Source organism: Stegodyphus dumicola, chromosome 1, assembly GCF_044657685.1.
Source record: "Stegodyphus dumicola isolate Sdum_Otavi_A_Nest chromosome 1, ASM4465768v1".
Lineage (NCBI taxonomy): Eukaryota > Metazoa > Arthropoda > Arachnida > Araneae > Eresidae > Stegodyphus > Stegodyphus dumicola.
The window spans coordinates 118,676,928-118,691,374 of NC_140768.1; positions in this window are offsets into that span (position 1 = coordinate 118,676,928).

Sequence of the window (14,447 nt, forward strand, 5' to 3'; positions counted from 1 at the left end):
AAAATATAGAAAAGACAAAGTCAAGGGTTAAATTCATCAATTCTAATGAGAATGTACTAGCTAAGTAAAGCAGGGGGAGATTTACATAATCTCCGAGTAAGCTATTCGTACGAATTGAAATAATTCGTGCATTTAAACTTGTATTCCAAATTAAGATTTAACTTGAAATCAATGTATTAAATGATTATTGAGAGAATTAGATTTTTGTAGCGTAGTTTACGTGAGATGAGATCGCTTGGGGTCACGTGATATGAAAGGGCGAATCAGGATGTTGTACCATGAAAACATAGTAAATTCTTAAATTAATGTCTTTTTACAAATTTATCGTCTTTATTTATTGTCTTTTTATAAAATCTGAAACGATATTAAAATGTTTATGCCTTCTAAATAAAAATTTCTTAGATTTAACATTTGTTAACATTTTGTGTATACTGTATGTTGTCGCCAATAAAGTCTGCTTGGCGAGATTTGCGCCGGCCAAATTGAAAAGTACCGATTTTTATTTATTATTTGTTTCCGTTTTGAAGGATTGACAAAAATTTATCGCCGCTGAAAATTTTTTGGTTGTTTAAAAACTATTATTTGTCAATAAGGTAAGACAAACTGACTAATCTTGTGTTTCATAGATCAATATGACAGCGAATTCAAAATGTTACAGAAACAGCTCGTTAATCTTTAGTTTGTAATAGATGCAACTAAATGGCACAGAGAAAAAATATTTCAATGAAAAAATTCTCCATATTAATTCAATAGCTAAATTTAGCGAAAAATCTAATTTCAATGCTGATATAACAGATAAATGTAACATAAGCATTTTGGCAGCTTTCAAATATAAGCTAAATGTAAAATCCTAGTATACGGTATTGCCTAGGAGCGATTATCGCTGCATCGTCAACACCAAACTGACTCATTTACTTTTCATCATAATGTCACCAGAACCCGTGTGTACCGTATACAGTACAAAGTCTGTAATCCGGATGTCCATTATCCGGAATGATCTATAATCCGGACCTCAAAGCCACAAACTTAAGCATGCGCGTAATGCTTTTAAGCATGCGCGTTTAAAGCGCGCGTTCGCTACGCATGCGCGTAAAGCGTTTACCCATGCGCGCTTCCGATAGTGAAGGAAGTGACAGAGATGAAACGAAAGCGAAAAAATTTCGATTGACAAGTTAGTCGGTATTCTCGACACAGCAATTACAGTATTTAAACAGTGGAACTTTGTAACTGAACAAGAAATTATGTCTGTTTATAGAATTAAAGAGAAAGTATTAGCACAAAAAACGAAGCAACTTACATTGAAAGAAATGTTTAATACAAACATTTCTTTCAATTTAAGTTGTAAGTAATGCAATTAATAATGTTTGTTAATGTAAACAAATAAATATTAAGCTTTTCTTTTTTTTTTGTAAATTTTGATACCCTTTAGATCATAATTGCTCTTTATTTCATAAATTACGGTTTCATATTTTTAACTGTATAATTTTTGCATGCCATCTTACCAGATTTAAATTGATGATCTATAATTCGGAAAAAACCCTAGTCCGGAATCGCCGAAGTCCCGACGAGTCCGGATTACGGACTTTGTACTGTATTAGGATTAAAACCTCAACGAGAAAAGACGAATAACTTTGTCGGCTTCCGTAACGTTATATTTGTATGCTTTTCCAAATTTCTAAGAGAGACGAAATACCACTGGAAGATTTCACAGATAGTCTTTTTTCAAATACCAATATGGAAATTTTATTCATTTCATTTAGATGAATAGTAGGCGACTCATTATAAGTTCTAGTTTAGCAAATAGAAAAATAAGGGGTTCAATCATACCATACTGTACACATGGGATTTGGCGACATTATGATGAGCAGTAAACGAGTCATTTTGGTGTAACGCCAAAGTCGTACCATATACTACGATTTCACCAAGCTAAAGTTTAGAATACAATTTTATATATGAGACAAAGTAATTTACTTTCATTCCCTTTAAATCGGCTTGTGCGTTTCGAGTAGATAACCAAAATTTTTGGCAAGACTTTGATTGAGTACAAAGATTTTCATCGCTTGAAATATCAATTAATTGTTCTTTTTTATTTAAGGGTATACTGGAATTGAAAATATGAAAGGATCATGGATCATTGATTCAACCTAATTTCCCATTTGGAAATCTTTTGAAAAGATTTCTGTCAGTTTTATGATATGTCGAGAAATCATGTTTTTAAACAAGAAATATATATTGTTTTCTTTAGTACATTCTGAAAAACATGGACGGATTGGATTGGATTATTTAATTATGGCAAAGCACACGAGGGCTATCTGCCCAATGGGAGGGATGCCTTCGTGGAGGACTTTCTAAGGGAAACTGACTCGTATACACGTTACACATGGGGAAAACCATGAAAACGCCCATGCAGCCAACCCGTTAGCGGAATTTGAACCTCGGACCGAACTAGCAGTGTCAGCGTCTTTACCGCTCGGCCGCTGGTGAGCTGAAAAACATAGAAACATGCCTGTGTTATTTTTGTTCAATTTTCCTTGCCAAATTATTAGCTTGGTTTTAAAGCTTCAGTTTTGGTGCTTAGTATTAAAATCTTTGTAATTTTTCTCTGTAGACATAAATTCAAATCGTTAAGATTTTCGAAAATGTCTACCACATAACTGAGTTTTCCTATCCAATCATTATTAATAAATAGAATTTCCGATGTATTTTTCTTTTCTTCAAAAAATATATAAACTTTATTTCTCAAATCGAAAGTACATCGCAATATTTTTCCGCGTGAGATCCATCTGACTTCGGTATGTAATAATAATGTCTCATGTCAATATTAACGCTCTTAGTCCTTTATTATTATCTTTTAATGCTGCAGCATCATCAGTACAAACTGCGACGCAGTGCATCTAGATAGATTACTTGTTTCGAAATATCTGTTAATAATTTCAAATATTTTTCCTCCAGCTGTTTTAGCTTCCAAATATTTACAACCTAAAAAATATTCTATTGTGTTGCCTTAAATAATGAATTGAGACATTTTAGTAATGTCGGTAGTTTCATCAAGTTGTATAGCAAAGACAAGATTTTGTATTCAGTTTGAAAAAAATTGCTTCCATAGTACATGATGTGACAGAAATTTGGCGAGACACTGTATCTCTCGATAACGCTATTATTTTTAAATCGTTACTATATTTTTCTATATGCATAATTGCTTTCATTTTAATTGCCGAAGCAAGAATGTGCGATTCTCCAATTGTATGAGGTTTTAATTTTTTTGCAATTAAATATGAAACTTCTAAGTCTTCTCAGAAACTATTTTATATTTTTTCAAAAATACATTTTAATTTTTCATACTCTCAGATCAAAAAGCTTAAAATATTCTTCATATTTATTTACTAAATTTTTGTTCAGTTTTTAATGCGTTTTCAATTTATCAGGTTTCATGCTTTTGTGCAGCAGCTTTCCACTGTATTTAATGTACAATGGATATTCCTTTTCCATGGATAATGCAATACTTAATACTGTATTTAATAAACTCGTCTTGATATTTACAAAATTTTTTATTAAAGTAGAAAGAGAGCCAGTAGTTTCATTTTTGTTTGCATTTTCATTAATAGTTTTTCTAAGTTTATTAGATGTTGGCCCATCATTCCCATTTCTATTGTGAACATTGGGTGCCTATTTTTGGCCATTTACATATCATGAACAAAATTGCAACGAAAACAAAATTGTTTTTATTATCCTTTGAGCACGCTATTGAATTTTCCAATACTTAGAAAATGTTATGTGTTTACTTGACAACAAATTTGGTTAGAAATAAGAAACATAGTTTATAAACGATGCGTATTAGTAGTACAAATTGCACGTAAGACACTACTGAGATAGACAAAAAAACTACACTGTCTTAGCTGCGCATATGTAGTTGCTTTGAAATTCAATTCAAGCTGTGTGGAAAATATCAAAGATGACGTATGAAATCAAGTGGAAAATATTTAAATTTAAACTTCCTGGCAAATGTTAAAAAATATTTAAAATTCTTTTCGAATGCCTTATACTATATATATACATATATATTTTGTCAAATAAATTTCTTTGAATTTGGCGACCCTCCCCCAATTTTTTTGTTTCCCAGTTTGCATATCAGTGTCATAATGAATAAGTGGACATAACGCTTTGTATTTATGTAAACCCAATTAATTCTCAGTGGTTTAAATTTTGTAAAAAACAATACAAGTTATCTATTTTTCAATTGCATTTTGAAACAATGATTTCAGACTTGCCTTCAACAGAACAGCATACCACAGAATATTTTCAAAATTACGGGAAAGTGCGACTTTGTGAAAATGGATAAACGTCAGCTGTCCAGTGTGAAAAATTATGACAAGTGAATTAAGATTTAATATGATATGATCATATCTTGTGTATGTTGATTATCTAACTAAATACAGAACGATCTGTTACTTCAAACTTCTGCCGAAATAACTGCTACAAGATCTATTCCACTTCTTAACTTACGTATGTCCAGATGTAATCTATCATTACTTGCTCATGTGTGTAAAAGAGTGCAGGAGAGGAAGAATAAGTGTTATCATTTGTACATTGACGCAATGTAATTTATGACTAGTGAATGTAGTATATGTGTTTATATGCTCAATGAAATGTGGTATTACAGAATGAAGCTATTGAAGTATATTTAAGTTTCTGATTCATTTTACAACTAATTAGTAGACGAGCATATTTAGAGCTTTGATTGAAAATGAGAATTTTTTTTCTTTTCAAAATGACTAGATAGCCAGGAAATGTTGAAGTAAGGGTACTGTCTCACTCAAAATGACACATATAATCAATTATTTGAATCAATTTAACAGTTATTTAAATTAAGGTATTTTTATTATCATAATTTTTCCAATAAGCTATAGAAGTACTGATAACAAATTCACCATATTGAGAAAATAATATAATATTTTTAAACAAAATATTCCTGCACACTGATCTGAAATAGCAAGGAATATTTTAAATATTATTTCAATTTGTAAATTTGCCATTTTAAAGTAGAATAAATGTAATAAAATAAAAGTTGCTTAAGTTTTTTATTAAAAACATTTAATGAAACATCCCATGAGATTTGGCATTCGGTTTTTACCGTTTTACCAAAGTAAAGACGTTTGTACAAGAATTACGCGTGAAAAAAATGCGCGAAATGCAGTAAAAAGTGCTTTAATTCGATTTGGCTAAAATATTTTGCCCAAGAGCATGTTTTCTTTTCTTTGAGATTTGCTTAAGTTCTTCATTGCTTGGTCTACCAGACTGTATTCTCTTTTCTCCTGCTCTAAAGCCTGCTCTAAATTTTCTTCTGGAGTGTGATGTTGATTGTACTTTAATGTTACGGTCTTTTTAAGATTTAGTTTATTGGCAAAAAAGTTAGAAGTTGTGCTGGGGTTGATATTTGGTCAAGACGCACATTAATTTTAGAAACAACACGTAATGTTCGCATTCAATTTTTTAAAATTTCTATAGAAATGCTGAATGGTTTCTCTCTACGATAGATAAATCATGAATCTGATTTGATGCATTACGTTTTGTAATTTTAAATGCATCTGCCTGACTGTTTTGCAAATGAACATTTTCGGCCAATGAGCCATCATCTGAGTCAAGAATTGACGACTTTTTCATGCTTTTGAAAACTTCAGATTGTGTATACTCCACTGCCAGATATGTAATTTCTTCAAAATCTTTCGGAAGCAGCTTAGGCAGGTTTGTGAAATTTATATTCATTTTTATATGTACAGCCCATTAGATGTTTGCAAAATTTTCCTTGGGTTCCAATAGCACAATCACACATCTCCATGCCCTGCAAAACAGTATTAAATGTCTTTTCATTTTCAGAAGATGATACATAATACATGTTTTCACCAAAGTCTTTAGCTTTTGCTTGTAATTTAGAAGCCATACAAAGAGGTTTCGTGATACGATGGTTTCCAAATTCTAGCCTTCTTTTCATGTAGTACTTTTCCATAACTAAGCATATAAATTCAACTAAAGAACCCATGTTAAAAGATTTACATCCTTCTAATATACGATATCTTTAAATATACTTATGGATGATTCAACCATATTATTTGTATTATGCCCTTTGAAAGAAGTTCCTGCCCTGTAACAAATTGCGATTCTATTCTTCTCTCCCAAAGCCTTTCAACATGAGCAATGTTCTCATATTTACCAGCACTTGGATCACGAAGTAATCGAAGTAATGCGGAATATTCTTCAGTATATGCAAGTTCATTAGGTGCATATAAAATATTTCTAAAGAGTTCCATTAAATACTTCCTTTCATTTTTTAAGATATTATTTTTACAGTCCCAAAGCCAAAGCCATAAATCTTGAGTTACATGGAATGTACACAACAGTAAACGAGAATTAGCTTAAGTGAACTTGCAGAGCTGTTTTCTCTCTGCTTTACAATCATCCGTCATAAATAAATCTGGTTCTCCTTTTCTCCAAAGGCTTGATCACTCATTGTTTGTTTAAATGTACTGAAAGCATTAACATATGTTTCTTCTGTCTGTGAAGAATGCAGTATACCAGCCAGTGGAATAGCTCCTATCTTTGATGCTGTAAACATGAAAGTAACACATGTATTGGTTTGTTTGCATGATCCACTTGTAACAACAGTGTCTCCTGAAAATGGTTTATCATGAGCTCTTTGCATGATAGGAGTCACAGTTATCAGAGGATTTTCTTTAATTGTTATGTGCACTCCACGTTCACTAAGTTCTTTCTGCTTGTGACACAAAGCTTCAAGTAAATTCTCACTGTCTCTTCCATCAAAGTTAAACCTGCACAAAAATAATGTTACATAAAAAAATAATAATAATAATAATAATAATAATAATAATAATAATAATAATAATAAAAATGTTTCAGTGAGAAATTTTTTAAATCATTTCTTTACAAGGTACAACAGATTTTCAAATAATGATGTTGCATGAAAGGCAGATTTTCCCCTTTACATTTTGCTCAGCCGAGCGGTAAAATCACTAAAGACTGGTAGTTTGACCCAAGTTTGAATCCTGGTGAGCAGGACTGCTGCAAGGTAATTTCCATCTTAGTTCTCCACAAAAGTACGTCCACATCAGATGTTTTTATTATTATTTTTTTTAATGTTGGAGTGTACGTTGAAGTTCCAGCTATTCTAGGGTAATCGTGATCATGTCTCGATGTACGATGCCGGTGTTGTATAAAGCTAAGTTTGTGCAATTCTCTGATTTTTTTTAAAGTTTAAACAGGTCACTGTGTACACGGGGAGAGCAAAAATACTGTATTATATAATATGCATATAACTTTTAATGTCCGCAGCGATGAAGTTGTTCAACTCTCTCTGATTGTTTTTTAAGTGAAAACTGATAGTTGTGTACAGGAAGAGAGCAACAGTGGTGTATCATCTCCTATATTAAGTAAACGTGCAATGTTTAATATAATGTTTGCGTGATTTTAACTTGTATTGCTGTATTTACATCTACATTGCATTTTCTTCGTATTTTGCGTGCGTACGGGTTCGCAAAAAATTAAATGCACAAGTTCGATGAAATGTGAATAAAAGTTTATTCTTATCACAACAAGTAAATAGAAAATGCTTAAATTTCCCCTGAGATAATCATACAATATCGCAATATCTCACAGTAGTTATATTTTAAACTACTAAAACGTTTTACAGAACACAATACAAAACAGAGAAAGCTAATCCGATTCCACCGCGAATTCGCTACAGTAAACAACAACAGTTTTCTAAACTGAATTGAGATGTTTTCCTCCCGCTTTTATAACCTTTTTAAATAAAGCACGAGAATATTCTGATATTTTCTCAGTTTTTTGGGAAATCAAAAGCGTACAATTACGAGAAACAGGGTTGGACAAAAATATGGAAACACCTTTAAAAAAACATGTTTCTTTGCTTAATATGGTGTAGGAAACCCGTTGGCATCCAAAACAGCTTGCAGTCTTCTCGGAATGGATAAATACAGTTCCTGTATGTTTGCCAAGGGAATATTATACCATTCTTCCTGCAAAACGGTGGCAAGTTCAGATAACGATGTTGGCGGTGGATAACGAGAACGCACTTTCCGTTCCAATGTAGACCACAAAGGTTCGATAATATTCAGGTCTGGTGACTGTGGTGGCCAGGGGAGATGGGACAACTCATCCTCGTGCTCAGAAAACCAGTCCTGGACAATGTGAGCTGTGTGAACAGGGACTTTGTCGTCTTGGAAGACACCATCACCATCGGGGAACAAAGTTTGTACCATGGGATGAACTTGATCGGCCAAAATGTTCACATAAGTCTTGGCAGTCATGTGCCCTGACACAGTTATCATGGGGCTAGCAGAGAACCACGATATGGCTGCCCAAACCATAACAGAACCCCCGCCATGTTTCACTCTTGGCAACAAGCAGTCTGTATTATAGGCTTGAGATGGCGTTCTCCAGACGTAAACTCGGCCAGAAGTGGGAAACAATGTGAAAGAAGACTCGTCAGACCATATTACTCGGTTCCACTGCTCTATAGTCCAGGCTTTATGACTTAAACACCACCTTTTCCTGTTACGGGTATTAGCATCACTGATGAGTGGCTTCTCAATTGCAGCACAGCCAGCAATTCCCTGTTTATGAAGCTCCCTTCTAATTGTTTTGGTACTCACAGGGTTCGGTAACACAACATTCATTTCAGCAGTAACTTTTGCAGCTGTGGTCTTCTTATTTTTCGTCACAATTGCCCTTAATGATCGTCTGTCACGATCACTCAGGACACACTTTCGTCCGCGCTGTGATTTAGCAGATGATGTTTTTCCGCTTTTCAAGTATGCGGAATAAATCTTCGATACAGTACCTCTTGAAACATTAAACACCTCGGCTACCTCGCTTACGGAAGCACCTACCATACGTGCTCCAACAATTTGCCCACGTTCGAAGTCTGTTAACTCTGACATAATGCAATGACAACCTCACATAACAGTACTCCGACAACAACTGAACTGTTTAGCACATTTACGAAGTTGTATAGGGGGCGTCAGTAGTCAAAATCGCCAGCGCCACCTACATATTTCATTAAAATCAATCTTTCTTTTCAAACATGCATTTCACAAGGTGTTTCCATATTTTTGTCCATCTTAAATGCACGTGCTCCTGCATTTTAAATTTTTCTGCGTAGTTTTCTCTTCAGATAAGTCTCGTGCTGCATTGCACGGGGATATAAAACAATTTTAATTAATTCTAATAAAAATAGCTAAATAAATACAAAATCCGTTACAGAAGTTTATCTTTTAATAGCACGTAAGGGATTATAACGTTGTGTAGCAATCAAGTCATTAGTGAAAACTGCGCTATTGAAAGGTTCCATGATGTGATTTTAAATTAAAAAAATTCTTTTTCTCAAATAGAATGCTTAAAAAAGTCCGATGTTATTTTCGGTTTTAATAAATGAAAGAAATGAATTCTTGTATTATGTGAATTTAAAATAAATAACTCATTATGCTTATAAATATAAGTTTAATAATTAGAAACGTAACATTAAAATTTTTTAAAATAATAAACAAATATTTTTTATTATTTTCAATAGAAAACTGTAAATTACACGCAGTATAAAATGCGGAGAATACACAGTACGTCATAAGCTTTGTCGCACACATTTATGATGTCATTAAGCTCCGCTTTCGCGGTTCTGTTTATGGGACGTATTCTGAGCTTTCTATCTTGTTTCTTAATTTTTTTTTGGAAATCAAATATGACGAAATTTATGAAACATTAATACGCTATCCGCCACTTATTAAAATCACTTCCGTACCAAACATATTTGAATTTTAAACGGCGATTTGTATATTGCAAATTGAGATATTAGTTTCAAACTTCTCTAATAAAATAATTGACCATTCTTTTAACCGATAGATGGCACCTCAAATTCGGCTGCAATCTCGAACCGAGAGTGGTTTATGTTGCTAACTGTTGTCGTAAGGAGCCACTCCATAATACTAGAAAAAAGACAGATTTCAACAAACTCAAAATATATTGTTACGAATTTTGTGCAAATGTAAATAATTTTAATGACATTATATGTAAATCATAATATCTCTTGTATAATGTAAACATAAAATGCCTCAAGAGAGCGAAGCTCCACCGGAAAAATAAAATTACAGCGACAGGTCCGTTTGACATTGAAGTAAACGGCTGACAAGCTAGCAATGGTTTAGGCGACTAATTTTTGTAGCCAAATTTGGCAATAAATTACCAAAAGTCCCCAAACTTGGCAGCTGTTTGACGACATTTGGGTCCGATCACTGCATAACTATAACTAGTTTGATCCCTATATGTATGCTGTCCTATATGCAACTGTAACTATATATATATACCTTCCAGCAATTTCAAGAAATCGAAGGTACTAGAAATTTCTCGGAGTCCTGGGTGAAACTCTGAGATCGGACAGAGCGTCAATTCTCCCTTTAGTTCAGAGTTGAGTTCAGTTGTTCAGAGCTTTTTAAGTTGTAAATCTTGGTTTATTATTTTATTTATTGTTGTTACTGATGTTTAACTGTTCTTCCTTTTCTGATTGATATTGTTACTTATTCTGCAGTTCGAAATTTTAATATCATTTATTTGACAACATTTTGGAATTATAGAATAGAAACATTTTTCTTCAAAAAGCGCAAAAACATATCCTTGAATCCACAGCTCAAATTTTTCAAATAATAGGTTGTTGCTCGAAATTTTTATCCCGAATGCCTTGCAATAAATGTCTCTATCGATCATTTCGCTTTTGTTTAAATTATTAAATTCATCGACATCTTCTTTGTAATTGATCGTCAAATTCCTAATAATTTTCCATTTCATAAATGAAACCGTCCTATTGTCTACTTACTATTGCTTTAAATTGCGTATGTGCTTTCACTGCATCTGCTAACTCCGCATTTAGTCTAGGTCGTCGAAACGGTCAGATTTGTATCTTTAAATCCCATTAACAAGTAGATCTGAAGAATTTAAAACAGTAATGAGATAATTTTAATTTTTGGAATCAACACTTCTTTCGTGCCTTTATCAGTACTGCATTACATTTATAAACAAGATATAGTAAGTTTTAAATGAAAGGGAATATAGACATTTGATTCCCGATACAATAATTTGATTTCGTAATTACCTGCATAGGAAAAGCATATAGAATGGATAATATTTCAATTTATAGACGTGATTCTCTCTCCCTCTCTCTTTTCCTTCTCTTTCGTTTTTCTGTCAGCATAAATTACCGCTTTCAAAAAATTTGTTTCCAGCGCACTGCTTGAAAAATGTATAATACGCGAAGTAATTCTTCGTGCATTACTCTCGTGAATTCGTACTCTGAACATAAATTATTTCCTTTCTTAATAAATAATTTATGGAAGAGTTTTTATGCAACAAAAACCAACTGAATGTACAGAGCAAGAAAAAAAAAAATTCTTTAGTCATTTTTGAGTGAAAGTCAATTTGTAGAAGAACTTTTACGGTTATGTAAAAAGTATTATAAGGTCCTTGAGTTTATGATTTATATAACCAGCGATTACTACAGATTTTTGATTTAGATTTTAACTTATTCTTTACATCTTATATTTTTACTATAATGCTTTAATAAAGGATTATGTTTGTCTTCAGTTACATATCCTTCTTTTATTATTATTTATTTCAGAAAAATCGCTCCTTTGCGTTGTTGCATTTATACTGCATTCTTTTTCTTTGATTATTAAAGGTATTTGTAGAAAATAACTCGACAGGCTAAAGTTATTGAACTCTGAATCAAGAAAAGTCACTTAAAAGTTTTATGAATAATAGTAGGGGAAGCTTAATCGGATCTTGGTTAATGTTATCATTCGGTTATTGTAATCGAATTGCCGAAGTTCCGTCCATCTTTATATGAAAAATGGAAGATGAATCGCTTATTGCGATAAAAATTTTGTTAATATGATCAATATATTACAGAATAAAATTTTTAAATTAATATCGCCAAATAAGGTCGAAATGGAGTAGAGATATTGATAAGTGGTAAAGCTATGTAACTGAATAAGGGCTTAATTTGCCATGCAACATTAATGCATTCTATTTCGATATAAAGCAAAATTGAAGACTTATAATTGCGTCTTATAAAAGACAATAAAGAACTGTATTATGGATCTATATTAAAAGACTGGCATACTTAAGCATGCCAGGCTTTTAATAAATGATGAAATAAAGAAAGTTGAAAAACTATCTCCAATTAACATGAACTGCCAGGAATTTAACGCTTAAATAGATATTGATAGAAAATCTCAAGTTATAGCATCAATGACAGAAGCTATCCGCCTAGTGCTTCTGAAACAAATCCAAGCACATAATGTGAAAATCTTTCTGAGGAAGATAATGCCGATCAAATAATTCCCGAAAGCATGAGTCTAAACAGCTGATATAAAATGAACTTTTCTTTAGTAGTTTCAATAGTCAACTATTAATGACTTTTCCCCCGAATTAAAATGCTATAAAAATATGCGTTTATACGTTTTAATACGTTTATAGTTATATTTATATTAAATTAATTCAATTTTATCGCTATTTTGAAGGCTATTTTTCTCATTGTTCAATGTTATCGTTCGGTTAATGTTATCAAAATAATCATGCAGAAATAGTATCCCATTAAACGTTCCCTACTGCATGAATTGAAATTATGCGCAAACATAAGATTAAGTGTGCTTTACAAAAGTCATATTAAGGGGTACGCGAAAAAAATATTTGGGAATAGATGATCCGTAGGTTTGCCCTCAAACAAACATTGGCATATAAATAATAATTATTGTTTAATTGCATGCGTGAACAGTTGGTTTCAAGGATGCAGCACGAGTTGTAAACATGTATTTAGAATATTACATCTATAATACGAGTATGCTAAATATATTTAGAATTCCCGATGCAATGTTAAGCGTTAGCATACGTTTTCCTATTTTTTTCAGTCTGTTCTCAGGTTACCATATATCAGTGTTCAGTTTTCTTAGTAAGATGGCTTGCAAAACTTTTCTTTTATCTTCATATTTGTGTGATAATTTTATTTATTAAATATCTCGTTCTTCAAACTTAGGTTACGTAAAATTTAATTCAGCAGCAAAATTACAATATATTTAAAAACAGAATATATTCAGAATTTCCTACAGACAGTCTTGCGCGCTGGAGATAAAAACATTTTTTTTTTCCCCCGTATAGTGTTTCCACTATTCGCTTTGAAATCGCAGAGTTTGTTTATCAAAAATTCGTTTAAGTTTTACAAAATATGAAAGAAATAAAAAGAAAAACAAAATTTGAAAAGTTTCAGATATTAAATTACGTCCAAAGGAGCGTTTTTTTAATATTTTGTGTGTTACCTTTATTTATTAACTATCATGTTTTACGTACTCAAACTATAAAATTCAGTTCAACAGCAATATGGAAAAATAATTTAAAATGAGCATATCTTTAGAATTTCCGATACAATGTCTCGTGCGCTGGAGTTTTTTTTTTTTTTTTTTTTTTACAGTATTGCCATTGCTCGCTTTGAAATCGTTGAGTTTGCAGTCAAACATTCGCTGAAGTGTTACAAAATATGAAATCGATAATAAAACAAATTTCAAATTCCAAATTAGGGCTTCCATAGAATACCTATATTCTATGAAAATTACGTTATTCAAATTTTGATGGCTCTAGGTACCGTCGTTTTATCACAATGCAAGAAACATACGTACATTCATGCAGATTTTTCATTATTTAATTTCTTTAAATATAATACAGGGCTCTAATATTTGGTGGCAGCAATTCGAAAAGTGATTCGCCGTTTTAATTTTCAGCGCAAAATGCCAAAACGAAATTAATAGTGCTTCAGGGCAAACTGTCCCTCGAATATACAGCTATGTTATGCAAAAGTTAAGGGTTTTAGGAACGTCGTTTTTACACTGTTGTGGACGCAATGCTGAGTCAATACATGAGATAATTTAATAATTTAAATAATAATGGCTTAAGAATATTTTAATTCACAACAATAAAAGAAGACGTTAGAGTTACAGCATCAAAGCGAACTTGTGTTTATTTACTTTTTTTTTTTCGTTGTTGTTGTTGCCAAGCTAGAGAAACTAAACTTCGCAACAACAAAGATAATATTATACGCAGAGGGAGCTGCTATAACACATTGCGAGGAAAGTACGTACATGCACACAGATTCTTATGTAATTGCTTTAAAGATAATAAAGGGCGATAATATTTTGGGGCAATAATTTCAAATGAGATTCACCGTTTATAGTTTTCGATGCAAAATCCCGTTTCGAGACTAATAGCCCATTTGGGCTAACGCTCGTTTTCGGCTAAAAAAATACTGTTGCTGTTCACAATAAAGGGGAGAAAAATACATCCTTAGCTTAAATATTTTATTGCAGAAGAAACAAAATTTCTTT